Genomic DNA, 23020 nt, shown 5'->3' with positions numbered 1-23020 from the left:
CTCAAATTTCACCCAATAAGCGAGGCCTCCCCTGATTGCTGTTGCTGGCCCCACACTCCCTAGCTGCATGGCTTTGCCTGCTCCAAAACATGCATTACCACTTGAAACGTGGGTCTTGACTCACTTGTTTGTTTGGTGTCTGTCTCTCTCCACAGGCTGTCAGCTCCAGCATGGCAGGGACCTGACTTTATTCCCTGGTATAGCCCTAGAACAAGATCTGAACCATAGGATGTGTTCACTGAATACTGTAAAATGGATGGTGAACACATCAATGGCATGACCATATCAAGCAAAAGGAGTATCTTCTCTATATGTATGGAAGGAATACCAAGATACCCAAAGGGAATTTAGAAAAATCCTGGCTTTCAAATCTATTGAATTCCTGAGAAGTGTAGCAAATATTTGCATTGACAGTCCAAGCTGAAAAACTACATTTTTCTTCTATGTCCTATTTTCTGAAACTCTAACACCCACCCAATTAGTGATGAGGAACACCTAGAACCATAAGATTTAGAGTATGAAACTACAGTCTCCCAGTACAAACACACACATACACAGCACTGCCACAGTACATGGGCAAACAGGGCCGCATCCCATTACAGAGAGAAGGAAACTGAACTGAGAGGCTGGAGCACCGGCCCAAGGCTATTGGAGTGCAAAGGGCAGGAGGGGAGCTGAGCCCACCTTTATCGCACAAGGAATCAACAGGACACCCACAGCCATTGCTCTTTCTTTACATTTTAAGACATTTTATTTTTTTGAAATTTTTCCTGAGTTTTGTACATGTATTAATGAATGACAATGAGAAGTAAGACGATACAGAAGGTAAGAACAAAAATTCAGAGCTCAGGATGTCTGAGATTAAATCCTCCGTTGAGTTTTTGCTGCCTGTATGATATCGCACAAATTACTCTACCCAACTGCACCTCGGTATCCTCATTGATAAAAAAGGGTTAATAATAAAATAATTCCCTTATAGGACCGTTGTAAGCAAGAAATGAATTCATACATGCACAGCATTTATAAAAGAAGCTGGCAAATAACTCATCATGCAATCATGAGTAAAATTTGGGTTCAATATTTAGCCTTATTGGTATGATCCTTTCAGCTATGACTGCAAAGTCCCTTTCATTCTCAGCAACACTAATATGAATGATGCAATCTCTCTTTCTTAATCTTTTTAACAAATCAATGATACTGTTTTCATCTAAAAGTTATGTTTGTAATCAACACTGATTACACAGCTCTACTTGTTTTAAAAATAAAATTATTTGTAGGACAGTTTTGACCTATTAAATAATGAAGGAAATTGCCAAACAATAATAATAAAACAAAAATAAACAGCAAAAAGAAAATAAACCAGTAGACACATACAAACAAGCACTGCTTACTACAGAAAGCTATTTATTTCAACTCAAGTTTTCAAGACTTCTTCCCACCAGTGACAGAATGATTTTTCATTGCACACAACACTTACTGGAATAATATCCCGGTTGAATACTCAAGTTGAATAAAAACCCCTTTTGAGCTTTGCTGGCTCCCTCGACTTCACTCTAGAGTTCTCACAGGAACTTTCAACATCATAGCTTCCTTCTGAGGACACACATGTGAAGCAGGGGAGACACAAACCCACACTTGTATGCAAAGGGCATGCAGGCCAACGTGAGCCCTGTTTTTGCACCCTCCTATGGAAACTCAACTAAAACAGAACTGAGCTCATAACATCAAGTCCTTTTTCTCCCCACATTTGTATTCTTGACAATCTGCATTTCTATTTCTGGATGGAATTATTATACACAATAAAACTGACTACAAAGAGTTTATGTCAAAATTCAGTAAACTAACAAGAGACAAGCAAGGGGGCTGTCAAGAGGAAAAAAGGAGACCTTGCCTACCATTTAGAAGTGTACTTAAAAAGATGACAATAACCTCTGCCTCCTCCACAAAGATAGTGTGGCTAAAATGGGTAATTAATGATGTTTGTGTGTTGCTTATGTTCATCTCCGAGGAAACAAGGTCAACATGGAATTTTAGTAGGTTACAAGGAAAGATCAATTTCTGATAGATTGATCAACAGATAAATAGACAGATCTAATTATTCATTAGCACAAAGACTTCTATCGTTTGAAGATCCTTAAAAAACAGAAGCTACTTACATAAGCCAGTATCTTCAGTGGAATTACATAAAGTTATTTTCCCATTAGTATAAAGCAGAAGAAAAGAACTATCCAACAACACAATAAAATTATGTCATAACTTATGCTTTGTTTTAAACTGATGTATAATGGAATTTCCTTTGCCAACAGTATATAGGGAAGGAAATAATAAAACATGATGGAAACTTCTGTCTTGAGGACTATTCCTTCTGAAATTGTTAGCTAAATGTTCTTATCAGGCATCTTCCATCCAGAGGTTTTTGAAAGCATGTTGCCAGCTTTCCCCTGTTTACCACCCCTCTGCATGGGGGAGCCCCAGGCATCAGGGAGGGGGATCAATTCCTCCATAGAAAGGCCAACAGCTGAGCTCTTGCCATGGGGGCCACTCCAGTGCTGTGGATCAGGAGCACAGGGAAGCTTCTGGTGATCTAATGCCAAGTAATTAACTAGTTAGTATGTATTTCCATTTCAACGTCACACAATGGGGGTTTTTGTGAGGATTCCCAGGTAGCAGGTGCTCAGTGAATACTGACTGAAGGAATGGATAACTAAATGACAACAGGTCTTGACCTGAAGGGGAGAATGGACCTGAAGACGCTGGGTGCACAGAAATACCCTTAAACACACAAACAGCATTTCCAGGTTAGGTCTGGAGAGAGTGTATTTTCCAGTACAGAGGACAACTGGCAAGACACCACCTTTTCCCTTCGGATCTGACCTTCTTGATTCCCTCACTTAGCCTTGTGTCACCACTGGGCCTCCAGGGGCCATCACTGCCTTCTAATATGTTGTCTCACTCCCACACAAGAAGAGAAACCCTCTGTGTTATTCCCATTAACACAGCTGAGGCCAGTGGTGCTTGCTCCTTTCTTGATTTGTTTGTGAAACATTTGACTATAAAAGTAATATATGTCTGTGTGATTCTGTCATGTGCTTCCAAAGGCTGGGACCTCCAATGCAGTGACAACTCGGAATCCCAGGGAAAAAAGAACTCACAATGTAAAATAGAATTGGATATTGAAAATAAGAGTATAGCAAAATCAATCATTTTAATATTTTCAAATGGAGATATTTTATTTCCTTGGCGAGATAAATGTAAATATTTTCATCAAGACAGAAACTGAAAACAAAGATGACTTTTGCAGGCTAATGGGACAAGATACTTCTGGTCAGTTCACATGTACCTGCTATTTTGATTTATTGTAGGAGAGAGAGAGATAGATAGATAGATAGATAGATAGATAGATAGATAGGTAGACAAACAGAAAATCTCCTAAAATTGGGATCATTCTGTTCATACAATTTCACATCCAACTTTTTTACTTAACGTTATATGAACATTCTCCTATCAAGAAATAGTTTTAAAAACATTTATTTTTATTACTATGTAATATTCTACCATTTCAACTTGCACCATCATTTATTTACCATTGTTTGTTGGACATTTAGTTGTTTCTGCTTTTTTGCTATTAAAACTAGAATGCAGCATGAGTCTTTGTCCGAGTTTCTGAATCTTTCCTTGTGGAAGATTGCTGGAAGAGAAATAATTAGACAAAGATACCAACTTTTGTAGGGTCTTATACTTATTGACAAATTGTATGGACTTGTCATTCCACCAGCTGTGCCTTTATCCCTGCTCCTTTGTCCTCAGTGAGAATTATGACTGCTTTTCAGGCTCGAACTTTTTAAAAGGCCCTCAATAAACAATACACAATATTGGTAGGGAAAGAGCATCAAGCTTGTGGTGAACGCTGATGTACACTCAGTTTACAAACAGAGAGTACTGAATCTCTGACTGTAACTGTGGCCTGTGAGCCCCCCTCATCATATTTATCTTCACTCTTTGATGCCTCCACACTCTCTGCTCCCACTCTTAACTTAGAATTCCCTCCCAGACAACATGCAACTGCAGATTCAATCAAGAAAGAGGCTGAGTCTCACTCTTCAGAGAGTCCATGGCTCTCTCTCCAGCCATATGTCCTGACTCCCTGAGTTATCACATCCTGAGGGTTAGATGGGTTTACCCATGAGAGATGAACAATATAACAATAAAATATAAAGGATAAAGATAAAGTGATAGAGTAAGAAATGGTGGGTCTTCACATTCGACAGTGAGGAAAAAAGGAATGAAGGGATCTAAGATGTATTAAGCATAAACAATATTTTTTCCTAATAATTTTATTGTTAGTGCTGTTGAGTCAATTTTGATTCCCAGTGACCCTGTGTACAGCAGAACAGAAGCCGGCCTGGTCTTTTTGTGCCATCCTCTCACCTTTCAGTGCCATATCAGACAATGCTCTGCTGCTATTCATAGGATTTTCACAGCCAATTTTTTTGGAAGTGGTTGGCCAGGTCATTCTTCCTAGTCTGTCTTAGTCTGGAAGCTCCACTGAAACCTGTCCACTGTGGGTGACTCTGATAGTATTTGAAATACCAGTGCCATAGCTTTCAGCATCACAGCACCACACAGCCACACCAGTACAACAACCGACAGATGGGTGGTGTGGGTTCCCTGACCAGGAGAGGAACCACAAACTCAAAGAGAGCCGAGAGAGAGCACCACATCTTAACCAGTAGACCACCAGGGCTGGCTTCTCTAATGATACGTCTTATTTAATTTAATTTTAACAACTATGAAAGGCCATTATGAAAGACAAGAGCTCAAATTTGGGCTTAGAGAAGTGAAAAGGTGACCCCAGGTGGCCCAGTTCATCAGTGCCCTGCTCTGGTTTCTTCATCTGTCCTGGTGCAGCTGACCCTGGGAGGTGGAGGGGCACCTCTGTCCAGCCTCACCCATCACTGTCTGTGCTCCACCTGGACCATCTCATTAGTTACTGTACGTCACACTCAGTAAGAATGGCACCTACAGAAACCCATGCAGGCTAGTTCTCAAATGACAAGGGCACTTGGCTGGATAAATACGACTCTGTGCATGATATTCTCTCATATGTGTCTGTGTCGGAAGTGATAAGCAGAAGGAAGAGCTAAATTTTTGAAAAATTAAGACATTTATCCTTATCAACAGAAATTACTTGTGTACAGTATTTGGTTGGTCTGATATTGTTGCTGGGAAATCAAAAATGTATTATGGGGTCAGCAGGTGTTCAATAACTATTTGTGGAGCAAATAAGTGCATTTGTTCATCACCTTTCTATACCAGCCTAACAGTCATAATGCAATTCGAGCTGAGGCAGCAGGCAGGATGGAGTGTTCCTTTTCTCACTGACCAAGTATTTCTAAATAATAAATACTTGGTGTGTTGAGACCATAAACTTGGGAAAGTCGAACATGGGGATTTATTAGGAAAAGACTGAGAAGAAATTATAAAATAGAAAGGGGAAAATTGAGATTACAATAATATCTATTCTTCATCTTTCAGAAAATAGAAGGGGATGTACACAGGAGGTGACGTCCAGCTCTTGTATCCATCTAAATACAGACCTTGCTGCCTCCTGCTTTGACACTTTCACAGGCTGCTCATGTGTCTCTGTCTCCAGGACTCCCCTGTTTTTAATCACCTCAACAACAAAATAATCTTCCTACAGGTCAGTTTGGGTGTCTTTACTCCTTCACTCAAAACAACATTCGGGAGCTTCCTGGGAATGACCAAATGACTTGTGTTCCCCAGCACTCACCATCTTCGAGGGTGCCAGGTCCTGGGCTCACTAAGTCCTCTACACTACATGCTACACTAAGTCCTCTGTTCTCCAGCAGCAGACAAGCTCCAGTGAGCCAACATTGACATGAACGGGGAAAGTGCATTTGAAGTATATACTGGACTCAGGGGCCCCACAAGGGCAGAAGTGATCAATCAGTTCACCCTGGCTGGATCAGGGAGTGAGTTATCATGAAGGAGGAAGGCACATTTGTTCTTCAAGGACCAAAATATCTCCAAGTAGATAACAGGGGCGGTACAGCGGGGACCTGAGGATTGGCGGTGGTGACCAAATCCCTGGCAGGAGAAACAGCATTAAATAAGGCAGAAGGACTCCCTGAGTCTGATGTCCCCTCACTAGGTCCATCTCCTGCCTCCCCTCTGTGGCACCTGGGCTGCCCCTCCAGCTCTGTGTGCCCTCTGCCAGGACAACCTCACTGCTGCCCTGGGGGCATCCCAAAAAGCCACTCCTTTTCCCCACGACTGGGCTCCACACTCCCTCTTCTGAACTCTCACAGGACATTTCCTAATCTGTGATATGAAACACCTTCACTCTATATTTGACAATATGAGACACATCTAATCTGAAGACAGTTACAGGTAGTCCCACTTTTTCCAGGACAGCCTTGGCTCACTCCTGCTTTTCCCAGAATGGTTACTAACTGCCCTCTTTCACTCTCAAAGTCTCCAAGTTGAATGAAAAGCTAGAAGGAATCTTCCCAGGTTCCCCAACACACACATTGCATTCTCGGAGGTACTCGAAGGGTGGAGATAGTAGGAGAGAGGCAAACAGCCAAGGTAAGGAGCACGGACTCCAGGTCTGAATCCGAGCCAGCTGTGGGTCTGGAGCAATATACAACTCACAGAGTGCCTCAGTTTCTTCACCCATAAAACAGCATGATGACAACAGTAATTACATCACAGGGCTGAGGGAGGGGTATCTGTGCACCAATACTTTATCAGAGTACCTGGCACAGAGAAAGCACTATATGGTCCTCATTTCTTGCTACTTCTTTTATTTCTTTTATTCCTTGCAGTGCCAAGCTTAGGGTCAGAGTGGAAAGTATATAAGCCTTAGGTGAATTGAACTGAATTCTCTGTAACACAATGAATACGTACTTGTTTTCAGTGATTTTCAGGTGTTCTTAACAGAGAAGGAAGAAGAATAAATATTGCAGCTGTTCCCCCGGGCACAAGTGCTATTATCAAACACTGAGAGGGAGTCTGCCATCCAGTAGTTCTAATCTCCATTTAGAAAAAGATATTTTCAAGTCCCATGTCTGACCAGGCAAGGGAAACAAAAGAAAAAATGAACAAATGGGACTACATCAAACTAAAAAGCTTCTGTACTGCAAAGGAAACCATCAACAAAACAAAAAGACAACCTAACAATTGGGAGAAGATATTCGCAAACCATATATCAGATAAGGGGTTAATGTCCAAAATATACAAAGAACTCATACAGCTCAACAACAAAAAACCCAACAACCCAATTAAAAATTGGGCAAAAGATCTGAACAGAGATCTCTCCAAAGAAGATATATGGATGGCCAACAGGCATATGAAAAGATGCTCAACATCATTAGCTATCAGGGAAATGCAAATCAAAACTACAATGAGGTATCACCTCACTCTGGTCAGAATGGCTATAATTAGCAAGACAGGAAACAACAAATTTTGGAGAGGATGTGGAGAGAAGGGAACCCTCATGCACTGCTGGTGGGAGTGCAAACTGGTGCAGCCACTATGGAAAGCAGTATGGAGATTCCTCAGAAAATTAAGAATAGATCTACCATATGATCCAGGTATCCCACTGCTGGGTACTTATCCAGAGAACTTGAAAACACAAAGGCATAAAGATACTTGCACCCCTATGTTCATTGCAGCATTATACACAACAGCCAAGACTTGAAAGCAACCTACATGCCCATCAGGGGACGAATGGATAAAGATGTGGTATATATACACAATGGAATTCTACTCAACCATAACAAATGATGAAATCCGGCCATTTGTGACAACATGGATGGACCTTGAGGGTATTATGCTGAGTGAAATAAGTCAGAGGGAGAAAGTCAAATACCGTATGATCTCACTCATAAGTAGAAGATAAAAACAACGACAAACACACACATAGCAATGAGGAATGAATTGGTGGTTACCCTGGGGGAAAGACGGGGAGGGCAAAGGGGTGATTAGGCTCACGTGTGAGGGGATGGACTATAATTAGTTTTTGGGTGGTGAACATGATGTAATTACACAGAATTTGAAATATATTATGATGTACATCTAAAAGCTACAATAATGTTATAATCCAATGTTATTGCAATTAAAAATAAAGAAAGAAATAAAATTGGGGGAAAAAAAGAAAAAATATTCTTCTGAGCCATAAAACTAAAAGAATTATAAAATGAGAGTACCCTATAATCCCACCTTCCTGACACCCTCCAAAAGAGATAAATAAAATATGGTGAATGTCCCTCCTGGCCATGTCCAAAGTATAGACATTTTTTCCAAATCCATGTTCATACTGTGCATGCTGTTTTGCAAATATTTTATGGACCGCACCCTGTGGATATACATACCTCATTCTTTAAAGGGTTTCACAGTATCTGACTGTCTGAAAGTATGCACCCTTATTTAACCAGCCTCCACTACTATGAGCATTTAGTTACTTACCAGTTTCCCACTGTTCTAAACAATGATGCAACTATCTTTGTAACAGTTATGCAAATGTTTCCAGAGGAAAATTCTCATGATGCAATTTCTGGGTTAAAAGTATGCAATTTTTAAAAGATATTGTGCCAAATCAGCCCTTATCTGTTGTACCCTTATGCATTCCTATAAGCCATGTTTCAGTAGTGCACTTCCCTGTAGCCTTATTAATGCTATATACATAATGATTTGTCCTTACTGTTTCACCTGTGTTTCTCTAAGCATGTTAACCATACCGACTGCCTCTCCATTACTGCTACTGACATCCACGTTTCTTCTACAGCTTGTCTGTTGCATCCTTTACCAGGACCGGCTCTCTGATGTCTTCTAAGTCTAGGAGTCCTTTTACTAAAATAGATATTTATAGTTTGCCATGGGTATTGTCTATACTCAGTTTTTAATTTCAACTCTGTTTTCTTTATAGTGTCTGGTCTTGTCGTATTGCTAAAAAGAAAAAAAACCCTTTTCTACCCTTGGATTATAACTTACATTCAAGGGGTAGTCCAAATAGTCTCCTATATTTTCCCCAAAGTTTTTTTTGAAATGTGCACACCTTTGCTCCATCAGGAAGATATTTCACACATGGCATGAGATGGAAAACCAAGGATCTAATGTTTTCACCCAAAACCTTAAATAGATTATCCCTTTGCCCCTGGTTTGAAACACCATTTTTGTTAACCATCTAAAGTCCCATATATGAATGTGTCTGCTACTGGACTCTCTCTTCTCTTCCATTGATTTACTACATGACCCTTGCTGCAATTTACCTGGTCTCATTTTACACTGCTTTTTAAATACCTGGTAAGGAAAGTTCCCATAATTAATCTTTTTCTCCCAAGCTGTTATTGTTATTCTAACCCATTTATTCTGCCATATGAACTTTACTTATTCATCAATTTCTTGTGAAAAGTTAGGATTATGAATGGGGTTTTATTTTAATTACATATTAATTTGGGAATGATTAACATCTATACAATGTTAAGTCTCTCATCCTATCATTACATTGGTGCTGGACTTTATTTTCCTCATGAAAATGGTACACATAAGATGGATGATATCCTTCCTTTTGTCCCCTATCTTCACTGCTCCCACAGCCCCTAAACCAAGACTCTGTACCCCAAAAGGCATTCAGTTCTATAGTGGGAAGATTTCAGGTTGGGACTTCATCCTGGCTCCATGCAAGCTATGTGGCTTTGAGAAATTAAACTCTTTCCATTTCCTTCTATAGCAGATGGCTGTTAATGTTTAACTGTATAATCTTTTACCTGTTATAACTGCAGGTGCTTGATTATTAGTATGTGTTATTATAAATGTTTTCCAATTCAGAATGATGCCCATGTACAACAAAGTGTTCCCATAAGATTTCATTAGTTCAGTGGGCATTCTATGTCAGAGCAAAGAAAATACAAAATTGTGGAAAAAGTGAACATCGCATTAGTTTTTCTGTCTGTTTCGTTACTGAGCAAAATGCAATATGACAGCCTTAATAGGAAAAGGCCATTTTCTGCCTCATACAGATTCTCTTCCCCATCTGTGAATTCACTCCTCCTTGTGAGCATTTACCTTATATCATTTCCATTTCTACTGTCTTAACAAGTGACTGACTCAAAGTTGTGATTGGATTACTCACTAGAGATGAATGAATATGCATACAAGTATCAACAGCAATTCATATGCATTGAGCACTCATCTCTAAGAAGTCATTTCAGGTTTCTTGGTAACAAATTCCTTTCTCCACTCTTCTCACTAAGTAGGAAGGAGACTACATTTATAGATTTGAAAGCTCGGGAAAAAGAAAGGTGCCAGTCACCAAAAATAAATCCTATGTACTTAATTTCCCTTCCAGTGTGTTTGAGACCATGTCTCCCACCAAAATAACCAGCAAAGCTCAAGACAACCCGAAGAGAAAGGATTCTGCACAGGGTGAGGTTTTCAGAATGAGGTATATAAGAATAGCACAATCTTTGTGCCCCTCTCCATGCAATTTAGTAAGGATGAGGGCCTGGCCATTCAGTAATGGCATTTGACATGAAGATTGAGCATGAAAATTCTTAGATATTTCACTTAAGAAATTAGATAGGCTGTATGGACATTTCAGTACTTTTGTAACCCCCACTTTTCACTTACTATTTTTTTTTAACTTAAACGATGCTTCTTTACTAAAATAAATAGTTAATTTCAATTATAATGGAAATTATTTTCAACACAACTCAACAATAACAGAAACTTTCATTAAAACTTGAATAATCAGTATCAAACTCATGACACCGAAAGACCTATTTTTAACTCTCAAATTATATTCTCAAGAAAAATTTCATTTATTATATATATTTATATATGTATATTTATATATGTACATTTATATGTGTACTTATATTTACATATATATACATGTCTTCAGAATTTTTAAATTTTTTATTTTGAGATAATTTTAGGTTTACAAGAAATTGTAAAAAGAATATGTAGAGGAAGGTTTCCTGTACCCTTCCCCCATGGTAACATCTGGCATGACTATAGTGCAATATCAAAACAAAGAAATTAACATTAATACAATCCGCAAATCCCATTCAGATTTCACCAGGTTTACATGCACTCATTTCCATGTGTGTGTTTTGGGGGGAGGGGGGCATGGTGGTTATAGTTCTATGCAGTTTTATCACCTGTATAGACTAGTGTAACCACAATCAAGATACAGATGTGTTCTATCACCACAAGGCTCCCTCGTGCTGCCCTTTTATAACCACACCCACCACCACCCTTCTCCCTCCATTTTCAACCACTGGCAACCACTAATCTGTTCTATTTATCTATAATTCCATTGTTTCAAAATTGTTATGTAAATGAAATCATGCAGTGTGCAGCCTTTTGAGATTAGGCTTTTTCAAAAGCATAATGCCATGAGATCCATCCAAGTTACTGCATGCATCAACAGTTCATTCCTTTTTATTGCTGAGTAGTACTCCAGGTTATGGATGTATCACAGCTGGTTTAACCACTCACTCATTGCAGTATATCTGATTTTCTTCAGGTTTTTGGCTACTAAAAATAAAGCTGCTATGAATATGTGACCATAGGTTTTCATTCCTCTGAGATAAATGCCAAAGAGTGCAATTGCTTGGTTGTATGGTAACTGTATAATTAATTTTATAATAAATTGTCCACTTATTTTCCCGAGTGGCTGCACCACTGTATAGTCCCACCAGCAATGCATGGTCCAGTTTCTCCACACATTCTAGCCAGTATTGGATGTTGTCACTGTTTTCTTTTTTATTATAACCATCCTGACAGGTGTTTAGACACTGAACATCTTTTCATGTGCTTATTTGCCATCTATATATACTTATGTCTGCTCATATCTTTTGCTTATTTTCTAATTGGATTGTTCATTTTGTTACTGTCAAATTTTGAGAATTCTTTATATATTCTAGATTCAAGTCCTCTGTCAAATATATGGTTTGCAGATATTTTCTATGAGTATATAGCTTGTCTTTTCATCTTCTTTGCAGGGTCTTGTGCAGAGCAAATGTTTTAATTTTGGTGAGGTCCAATTTATCAATTTTTCCTCTTATAAATCATGCTTTTGATGTCAAGTCCAAGAACTTTTCCCCTAACCACAGGCCCTAAAGGTGTTCTTTCATGTTTTCAGAGGATCTGTGGTTCCTAAAGGTGTTCTTTCATGTTTTCTTCTGAAGTTTTACATTTTACGTTAAAGACCCTTGTGTGTGAATTTTTGCATAAGTCTGAGGTTTAGGTCAAAGTTCATTTGCTCCATCACCATTTTTGAAAAGGCTATCTTTCCTCCACCAAATTGCTTTTGAACCTTTGTTAAAAGTCATTTGTGCGTATTTGTGTGGGTCTATTTCTGGATTCACTATTCTGTTCCACTATCTATACATCTATCCTTCCACCAATATCCCACTGACTTGATTACTGTAGTTACATAGTAAGCATAAACATCATCTAGTGTGTTTCATAGCACCATTTTCTTCTTTTTGAAGATTATTTTAGTTCTCCTTGCACCTGTGCTTTCCATATATGGTTTAGAATAAGTTCGTCTACGTCTACAAGAAATGTTGCTGGAATTTTGATAGGAATTGTATAAAATCTATATATCAATTTGAATTGATGTCTTACTAAGGCAGTCTTCCAATTCATGAAACAGTAGATTTCTCCATTTAGACCTTTTATTTCTTTCATGAGTATTTTGTAATTTTCAGCATACAGGTTCTTTACCGTTTTATTAAGTTTATACATAGGTACTTCATTTTCCTAGAATGATTGTGAATCTTATTATAATAGTTTTTATTTTAATCTCAGTTTCCAATTTTGTTGTTAGTACATAGATATGTGACTGATTTTTGTGTTGATCTCATCTCCTACAACCATGCTGAATTCACTTTTTAGTTTTAGGACTGTTTATGTAGAGTCTCTAGTATGTTCTACATAGGTAATGGTGTCATCTGGGGATTGGGACATTTTTATTTCTTCCTTTCCAATATGTATGCCTCTTCTTTATCTTTCTTCCTTTACTGAAGTTGCTAGAATAAAAGAAGTGAGAGTGGACATCCTTGCTTCATTCCTGATTTTAGGGGGAAGCATTCAGTCACTCACCATTAACGATGACGATAGCTGTAGGCTGTTTGGAGATTCTCTTTTTAAGCTGAGGAAATTCTCTATTCGTAGCTTGCTCAGAATTTTTATGATGAATGAGTACTGTAGTTTTCAAATGTCTTTTATATGTATATTGATATATCACATGATTTTTTACTTCTGTAGCCTGTTGATGTGGTAGATACCGATTGATTTTCTATTACTGAACCAGCCTTGCACACCTAGAATAAATGACACTTCATTGTGGTATAGAATTCTTTTTATATGTTGCTGGATTTTATTTGCAAATATTTTGTTCAAGATGTTTGTGCCAATGTTATTGAGAGATTTTATTCTTTAGTCTTCTCTTGTGTGCTGTCTGTCTTTCTCTGGTTTGGTATCAGAGCAATCCTGGCTTTATAAAATGAGTCAGGACCTGTTTCCTCCTCTTCTACTTTCTAGAGCAGATTGTGTACTACTGGTGCTAATTCTTCTTTAAATGTACTATACAATTCTCCAGTGAAATCATCTGGGCCCAGAGATTTCTTGTTTGGGTATTTCTAATTACAAATTCAATTTCTTTAGTCATTAATGGACTATTCAGATTATCTAATTCATCTGGGGTGTCTTTTAGTAATTTATGAGTTTTAAAGAATTGGTCTTTTTTTCCCTAAGTTGTTGAATTTATGTGTGTAAATTCACACTGTTCCTTTAAATGAGTGCAGAATTTCATTCCTGACATTGGCGGTTCGTGTCTTCTCTCTTTTTACTTTTGTCTAAGGTTTATCAATTTAATTTATTTTTCTTGGAGACCCAATTTTTTATTTGATTCATTTTTCTCTTACTGTTTTCTTGTTTTTATTTTCATTTATTTCCACTTTTATCTTTATAATGTCTGTACATCTTCTTAGTTTGGATTTATCTTGATCTTCCTCTTCTTGGGTTTAAGGCCTTAGATTTGAGAGCTCTCCTTTCCTTAAAGTAAACATTTAGTGCTATAACTTTCCTTCTCAGCACTGCTTTAACTCTCTTCCACAAATTTTGATATGTTACATTTTCATTTTCATTCAGTATTATGCATCCTTTTTATATTTCTTGAGACATCTCCTTTGACTCACAGGTTACTTAAAAGTTTATTTGTTTAATTTCCAAGTATTTGGAGATTCTCCTGTTGTCTTTCTGCAGTGATTTCTAGTTTGATTCCATTATGGTTAGAAAACATAAACTGCATTATGTGAATTCTTTTAAGTATGTTGAGGTCTGTCTTATGACTCAGAAAATGATTTATCCTGGGGAAGGCTCTGTGGGCAATTGAAAAGAATGTGTATTCTACTGCTGATTGGTTCCTTAACTGTCAAGCAGATCCTATGGAGTAAGGAGTTGTTCAGTTCTTTGATATCCTGGGAGCACATCCACCATTGCCACTGGGCAATGGGTGGAATATTAGCTCTCCATTTGGCCCTGCTGAAACCACGGAGAGGGAGAGTATGTAGTTTTCGAATGGCGTTTGGCTGAAGTCAGGTAGGCATTATCAAAAGTTTCTGTTTTCTTAGGCCATCCTCTTCCTGATCCTCTGGCTAGGGGACTTTTTTTAACTTTATTTTCTTTGCCTGTGTTTGTCGGCAGAACCTCGTCTGGAACATGTGAAAGGCAAAAGAAAACCTAGGGAACCCAACACCAAGTGATTCCTCATGTCCTGAGGTTCTTGGGCAATCAACCTTCCTCTTTCAACGTTCAGAATCTTCCTATTTACATGTCGCGTTATGTCCAGGGTGGTTTAGTTGTAAGAGGGAAAACAAGGAGAAATGAAGCTACTCCATCGTGGCTGGAATAAGAAATCTGTTTAGAGGTTTGTAAAAGATAGTTTCACATAATTCTTCCCTTCTGTCTTCACGCCTTTTGATTGCATTCTTGCCTATTATTATTAGCACCTCTGTCAGAAAGAAGACAGGAAATAAAAGGAGCTAGGATTCAAAATCAGTCCATTTGGCTGCTCATTAGCAACTCTGGAAGAGGTTCAGTGAAGGAAGGTGAAACCACTTACTAATAAGGTTTTCAATAATCTGAGGGTGTTGATTATCCATTCAACCCAAGCCCTCTATCAGCAGTAGTGGAAAGCTAAGGCTAAGATGCCATTCACTGCCTACATACTGCCTTTCAAATGCTTTCTAGATGGAACTGCTCAGAGAAGGATAAGGTAATTCCAGACTACATGACAAAATGGGAATGTCAACTTTTTTGTTACGAAAATATAAATTATGCTTTTAAAAATTGTTGTGCTTTGTACCAAGAGAAGGGACCAGCTAGCACAGTATCTATCTTAGTGGCATGCTCAATTAAAAATACGAGGCAGGCTGAATACACAAAGACAAGTTAATCAAGATTAACTAAAATATGGGATTTACATTAGATTTAAATAAGCTATTGTTGATTATGAATAGAAAAGTTAGCAAAAGGAGTTGTTTTGTAGTAAACCAGTTCTATAAGGTTGAAGAAATAGAATTTCATGAAATGCTTAACTCATGAATGACAGAAAACTGCCAAAGATATGACAACCTATGAAGTAAGCTGTGAGGTAGGCTAAAAAGGTGAAGAGATCAAAAGTAACGTTTAGAAAGAAAAGTACGGGGGCTGGCCTGGTGGTGCAGGGGTTAAGTGCGCACATTCCGCTTCGGCGGCCCAGGGTTCGTCAGTTCAGATCCCAGGTGCAGACATGGCACTTCTTGGCCCACCATGCTGTGGTAGGCGTCCCACATATAAAGTAGAAGAAGATGGGCACGGATGTTAGCTCAGGGCTAGTCTTCCTCAGAAAAACGAGGAGGATTGGCAGCAGTTAGCTCAGGGCTAATCTTACTCAAAAAAGAAAAGAAGAAAAAAAAGAAAGAAAAGTATGTATTTTGCTAATAATTTATTGGAATTCAGAAATATCATGAATTATAAAAGTTTTCCAAAGCTTATCTCTTTTCAGACGTTTTTCTTAAGTTCCTCACATAACAACACAGTGTTTGGCTCTTTTTGTTCCTCTAAAATTATGTATTATAAAATGCAATTAGCATCCAGGAATAGTGAAATCTCTAGATTTTCAAAATCATTCTAGATTATGGAAGATCCATGGACTACTAATGTTGAAACTTATATAATGAATTTTTATAAGAGTTCTCCAAAATCTAAGCATTTCTATTTTCCATTTTAGTAAATTTGGAAAAAAAATAGTTTTTGTTGATAAAGCTATCCAGAATTCATGCAATCCCTTCCTTTCTTTCCTTAACAAAGCACATTTTATAATTCATGTTAATCAAATATCTAAAATATAATAACAACCTTTTAAATATCAACTGGCAACACTGGCAACAATTTCACTGTGGTAATCCAAACCAGAAATGCACCAGAACGTGTCTAGCACAGTTGCAGATGGAAAGCTGCATTGTTCCAAAGTCTGTGATTTCCAGCTCCTGGAACAAGCCCCAACAGTAATAACAGAGCAGTGATCAGACTTTCTTCAGTTAAAAAGAGCTCTCTAAACATAGAAGGTTGTGAAACAAAGGATCTTAGATCACCTCATCCTCCTAATTTGGAATTTGATGTTTGGCTCTTAATTTACATCATGTCCCAATATTCTCAAAGCACCTTAGGGAAAAAAAGTCAATGATAAATCTAACTCATCATCACTTTTCTTGGATGTCTGGTGTTGCTGTTGATTCAGCATCCCAGTAATTGGAATTTGGTCAGAGCACTAATCTCACCACCGCTTCTCTAGGTTTCGTATTTGTCAAGTTTGTTCCTTTTCTAACTAATTTCAGATTTTTATTTTTTTAGGAATAAAAGCTATGCTCTTGCAACACACTCAGCAAACCTTATCTCCATCCTTAATCTTCTGATATACTATGTAACCTGACTTCTAATGGGTACTTGGCAAGAAGGGAGTGTACACATTAAATATAGGCTTTAGCTGAGACAGTACCCTTGTCTCTACCAAGAAATATATTTTTTCTATAAAAAAAAGCATGCTGTAAAATATTTTTAAAAATTCAACAACATAATCTTACTGAACTAGCAGACCAAGAGTCTCTTTTCTCACACCTGCTTTCTTTTTTTTTTTTTTTTTGGTCAGGAAGACTGACCCTGAGCTAACATCTATTGCCAATCTTCCTCTTTTCGCTTAAGGAAGTTTGTCGCTGAGCTAACATCCATGGCAATCTTCCTATATTTTGTATGTGGGGCACTGCCACAGCATGGCTTGATGTGTGGTGTGCAGGTCCCTGCCCAGGATCCAACCACGAGTGCCAGGCCACTGAAGTGGAGTGCACAAACTTACCCACTATGCCATGGGGGCAGCCTCGCACACCTGCTTTCTTTCCATCTTTTCTCTCTGACTGTCTTTTTTAACTCTGTAGTTACCCAGGGTAAAGGCCGTGATGGGAGAGAGGCATCCATAGCACTTTCCTGCTGACTCTCACAATTTCACAATTACTTCCTCAGCATTCATCATGTGCTCTCTTTAAAGAGTGTTTTTAATGGCTCTACGTTTGCCCCACTGCATTCCTTATGGCAATGGTTTCTTTGGAGAATAGGTCCTTTTCTGCCTCTGGCCATCTCCACAATCAAAAAAGGAATCACTATCAATACTCATTTTCAAAGTCTCTATTTATTGCTGGTAGTATGGAATATATGGAAATAAAGGGATACATAACATGACCAAGGGAGGAAATTACAAGTGAAACAACTTGAGACCAATAAAAATGTAACAGAAAAATAAATATGTTAATATTGTGCTGGGAATTAGAATAAAGTGAAGTTGGGCAATCACAGGGCAAGTTGCCCATATCAAGGTAAAGCTTTGTTACAAACCCAGCTCTTAGATTCTGCTGGGTCCCCAGCACCTGAGTCATCCCTTCCAACCCAACATGTACACTCAACTCCCTCCTCCAACGCCTTCACTTCTTTTGTCTTTGCACTTTCTCAGGAAGAACTCTAAACATTGCCTCTTGTACCAACCAAATGGTGATGGCTTGGATATCTGCTAAGAACCTCAAAGATTCCTGCTCCATTCTTTTCTTTCAGGGCTGAACAGATGCCCACTGACATAGCCCACAGGGACTCTTCCCCAGATCCTGGAGCTGGTTCTTAATCTTACCATCCCTGTCACTGTGGGGATTAGCACCAATCACCCCATGTTACCACACATCCAGCAGGCACCTTGGAGCCATTAACAGTTCCCACCCCACCCCACAAATGGCAGGAAGAATAGAGAGGTAATATTGTGCAAGTGGAACCAGAAGACAAGAGAATCATAGATTTAAGATAGGTCATAGATCACTGCATTTGAGGGCTCCAGACTAGGGTCATGGGCAAAAAGGAGTGAGTCTTCAATATATCACCAAAATTACCGGGCAAGACTTGGCGAACAATTAGATGTTTGAGAAAGAGGAAAGAGATGAAAATTATCTTCAGAACTGAGTGACAAGAGGTAGAAGCACAATTCAAGAGGCCTAGCCAACAATGATATGCAGGAAAGTAATCCCTGATCACAATATTTTACACACACGCACATAATACACAGACAGACAGACACACACACACACACTCCAGCACCCTCCAGTGTGGGTATTGGCAAGGGATATAGTTTGATACTCATCCCAGAAATATGTGTCAAGGAAGATGGTTGTAAAAGAGAATGCAATAGCTGGGGCAACGTGGTGTGTCTCTTCTGTATGCAAATACTTTATTTTTCCCATAGGAAGACTCAAAGAAAGAACCTAATGGAGAGGAAGATATGTTGCAAAGGAGACAGTGAATGTGGGTAAAGGAAAAGCCAAAATATGGAGCACAGATAGCGAAATTAATTCAGATAGGAGGAGAAAAATCTTCCTCTGAGAAAGACATGAGGGCAGGGGCCCTGCATTCCGCAAACACAGGGCGAAGTAAGCCCATGCTCTTAATCTTCTGAGGGAAACAAGATTTGAGCTCAACAACTACTAGGAAATATGGGAATTGAGAATGGCAGCCTTAAGGAGAGAGAATGTTCTGCATGGCAAAGACAATGAAGATTAAATAATAAAATCATTTACTGGGAGACTTTCTGTAGTAGGACACCATTTTCTCCTAGTGGGTAGGCTTGCTTGTGGCACTTTGATGAACATCTTTTTGAAGGCTGAGCAAAGGCTAAATATAACCATGATGTCAAAGGGCTAAAGAAAGTTGAAATAGAGTTCTTTGGTGTCTAGGATGAAAGGCAGAACTAGGTGCTTACGGAGCAGTCAGACTAAGATTTCTGACAGGGCAGAAGGATGGGAGAGAGAGGGACAAGTGGACCAGCCAAAAAGGACTTCAGCAAAATGACACCTCTGGTCAAATGTGTGACCTTGATGTAAAAAAGATTAAAAAATAAAGATCAGGGGTAGCTGAAAAACTTGAGGAAATACGAGGTGGTTTCTGAATGGCTTTCACTGAGGTGCTATTTCTGGCATGATGGAAGGATTAAAATCAAGGTAGTGAGGAAAAACAGTTACGTATTCATCTCATCAATATGGAAAAATCCAAATTCCTTTTCCAGTTAAATGTTAAGATCACTTAATATTTTCTTACTCTGCATCAGTAGACCCAACTTTGGATCATATTAAATGATTATCTGATTTTTTCCTCATTAACTCTATGGAAAATAGTCCCCTAAAATGTTACTCATGTAGATGAAGTAAGTTAATACTTCATTAAACAATACCTCAGATGAATCAGGTGCTTCCTTTTTATCAGCCTCACTGCACTCTTGGTAATGATCAAGGAAGCAAGACACGAGTCCCCTCCCCCCAAGTGTGATGATGAGCTCCTCTCAGCACCAGGCCAGCCCTGCAGAGTCCCCTACATTTACTTCACCAGCTGTTCCACACACTCAGACACCTGAAGGATCAAGGCTCTGCTCAGTTGTTGACACTAAATATGGGATTAAATTGAGATTAAAATGTCTTGGTAGAATCTGACAACATGGGCCTCCAGATAAAAATGGTCAGCTGTGACCTCAGAACCCCTAAAAATAGATTTTTTCCCAACTTCTTAGGCCTCATTTCTGAGAAAATTTCAATTTTGTAGTGTAAAATTTGGGGTGGGGAATTAAAATTAACTCTAGTTCATTCAAAAATATGGCTTGAACTTGTGTTCTGTTCCTTAAATATATCAGAAACCAAACATAAAATTAATATAAAGTCAATTTTAATATAAAGCCAAATTGTTTTATTTTTTGTTAGATGTGATTGTCTTTCAATAATGGTAAAGTTAAGAATAGTTTTGAGGTTTAATTCAATTTTAGCTTTAAATCCTAATATTTTGTGGGCTATAGTTCTCTTTCCACTTACCAAAAGAAATTTATTCTAGAATATTAGATATAGAGCATTTTTAGACAAAAATTCAGTGGAGGCCCAAATCAAGAGATACTTTCTTGAAAGCTACCTGGTGACATGTATCAAATACCTTAAAAATACTCATACTATTTGATTCATTAATCCTACTTAATGAAATATTTCTCAAGGAAATAGTCCATAATACATAATAATTTATGCACAAGGATATTCATCAAAACACTATTTAGTCTAGCAAATCAGAGTAAATAACCTAATATCCAATAAGAAAATATTAAGGAAAATATATTATTCAGCCATGCAAGGAAATACCCTAAGCTTCTTAAAATATTTATAACAGAGAGAGGCAGAGCAAAATGGCAGGGTGAGCTGACCCGGGACTCTCTCCCCTCCAAAATAAAACCAAAGAAATGGAAAAACTGAGTTTCAACCAATGACCCCTAATGCCAAGACCATCAGAGACCTACAGAGTAAGAAGACAGAGAACAGAGAGGCTGGAGCCACCCTCAGAGGAGCTGCAACGGGGTAGGAGAGAACTTCAAATCCTCCCCTAGAGACTAGGATCGCTGCCGTGGGTGAGGGAAGGAGTGGGGGAGGGGCCGCATGACTGGGGGTCGTCCAGGACTCCTGCTGCCAGTGCAGTGGAAACCCACTGATGGGGGAAAGCTTCCGTGTGCAGGGACCCCATCAGGCCAGGGCCGCGGGAAACAAGAGAACAGAGCTGATCCGAATCCAGATCAGCAGATGAGAGAAACTGCCCCTCCCCCCCCCCCCCCCCCCCCCCCCGGAAAACCGCACTGGCTGCCGCCATCTTGCCTGAAGGCGGAGAGCTTAGAATGCGCAGCTCTCAACCCCCACCTAGTGGCGATAGGCTGTAACTGCAACCGAATTCTACCATCATGTGCAAAAACTGCTCCTCTACCATCCAGGAATTTATAAAAGCTCCAGATCAGAAGGAAAACAATAAAAACACAGAATTAAGTCTTGAGGACTTCGAAATAGGTAAACTAAGTGAAAATGAGTTCAGAGTAGCTATTATCAAAAAACTCAATGAGGTAGAGAGAAAGATAGAGAAACAAGCCAACAAGTTCTGGAGTTACTTCACAAAAGAGATTGAAATTATGAAGAAGAATCAAACAGAATGACTAGAGATGAAAAACACAATGGACCAGATAAAACAGAATACAGATTCCCTGAATGCCTGTGTTGAAATCATAGAGAAGCAAATTAGCATAATCAAAGATAGGCTGAATGGCTCCAGACAGAGGAAGAAAGAGAACTAAAAATTAAAAAGAATGAGGAAAATCTCCGAGAGATAGCGGATTGAATGAGGAGAAAGAATTTAAGGATCATAGGAATTCCCGAGAAAGTGGAAAAGTAAAATGGAGCAGAAAGTGTGCTTAATGAAATTATAGAAGAGAACTTTCCAAATCTCGGGATTGAGGGAGAAATGTGTGTAGAAGAAGATTTCAGATCTCCTAGATTTGTCAATGTAAAAAGACCTACTGCAAGGCATATAGTAGTAAAAATGGCAAAAATGAAAGACAAAGAAAGAATACTCAGGGAAGCAAGCCAGAAGACAATAACCTACAAAGGAACTCCTATCAGACTTTCAGCGGACTTCTCTACAGAAACCTTACAAGCTAGGAGAGAATGGAGTGACATATTCGAAACTTTAAAAGATAAAAATCTTCAGCCAAGAATACTCTATCCAGCAAGAATATCCTTCAGATATGAGGGATAAATTAAATCTTTTCCAGACAAACAAAAGTTAAGGGAATTTGTAACCAAAAGTCCTCCACTACAAGAAATCCTCAAGAAGGCTCTCATACCTGAAAAAAGAAAAAAGGGAGAAAGGGGTCACAGATCACAGAGTAGGGAGACAGATAGATAGAACCAGAATAGGATAGCAAATATTCAACTAGAGAATTAAGATAAAGGTATCGAAACTACCAAAGCAAAGATGATCTTATCACTCTAACTACAAACTCATAACATGAGTTGGAATAAGAAATGAAAATAATAATTTAGAAGGGGAAGAGCAAAGGGACTAAATCAGTCTAGGCCAAGTAAGTAAGAGACCACCAGAGAATAGACTATATTATACATGACATTCTAAACACAAACTTCAGGTTAGCCACTAAACTAAAAAACAGAACAGAGCCACAAAACATAAATAAGGAAAAATCTAAGAAACCCAGCATAAGAAATTGCAATAGTCAATGGGTAGGCTAAAGCACACAGGATGAGAAACAAAGGTAATGCAGGAAAACTAGATAACAAGCGACAGATTGACAGCATTAAGTCCACATGTATCAGTAATCACCCTCAATGTAAATGGATTGAATTCTCCAATAAAAAGACACAGAGTGGCAAAATGGATTAAAGAACAAGATCCAACAATTCGTTGCCTCCAGGAAACACACCTCAGCCCCAAGGACGAACACAGGCTCAGAGTGAAGGGGTGGAGGACAATACTTCAAGCTAATAGCAAGCAAAAGAAAGCAGGTGCTGCAATTCTTATATGAGACAAAACAGATTTCAAAATAAGGCAG

The 23020-nt window shown here is 38.6% G+C and overlaps 1 protein-coding gene across 1 annotated transcript in view; it reads right to left on the bottom strand.

Moving 5' to 3' along the window:
- GABRB3 (gamma-aminobutyric acid type A receptor subunit beta3) overlaps positions 1–23020 on the bottom strand; it is a 217735-nt gene that overhangs the window by 174996 nt on the left and 19719 nt on the right. The gene's annotated exons all lie outside the window — the stretch shown is intronic.

Source organism: Equus quagga, chromosome 2, assembly GCF_021613505.1.
Source record: "Equus quagga isolate Etosha38 chromosome 2, UCLA_HA_Equagga_1.0, whole genome shotgun sequence".
In the NCBI taxonomy this organism is placed as follows: Eukaryota; Metazoa; Chordata; class Mammalia; order Perissodactyla; family Equidae; genus Equus; species Equus quagga.
This window is presented reverse-complemented; position numbering and strand designations above follow the sequence as displayed.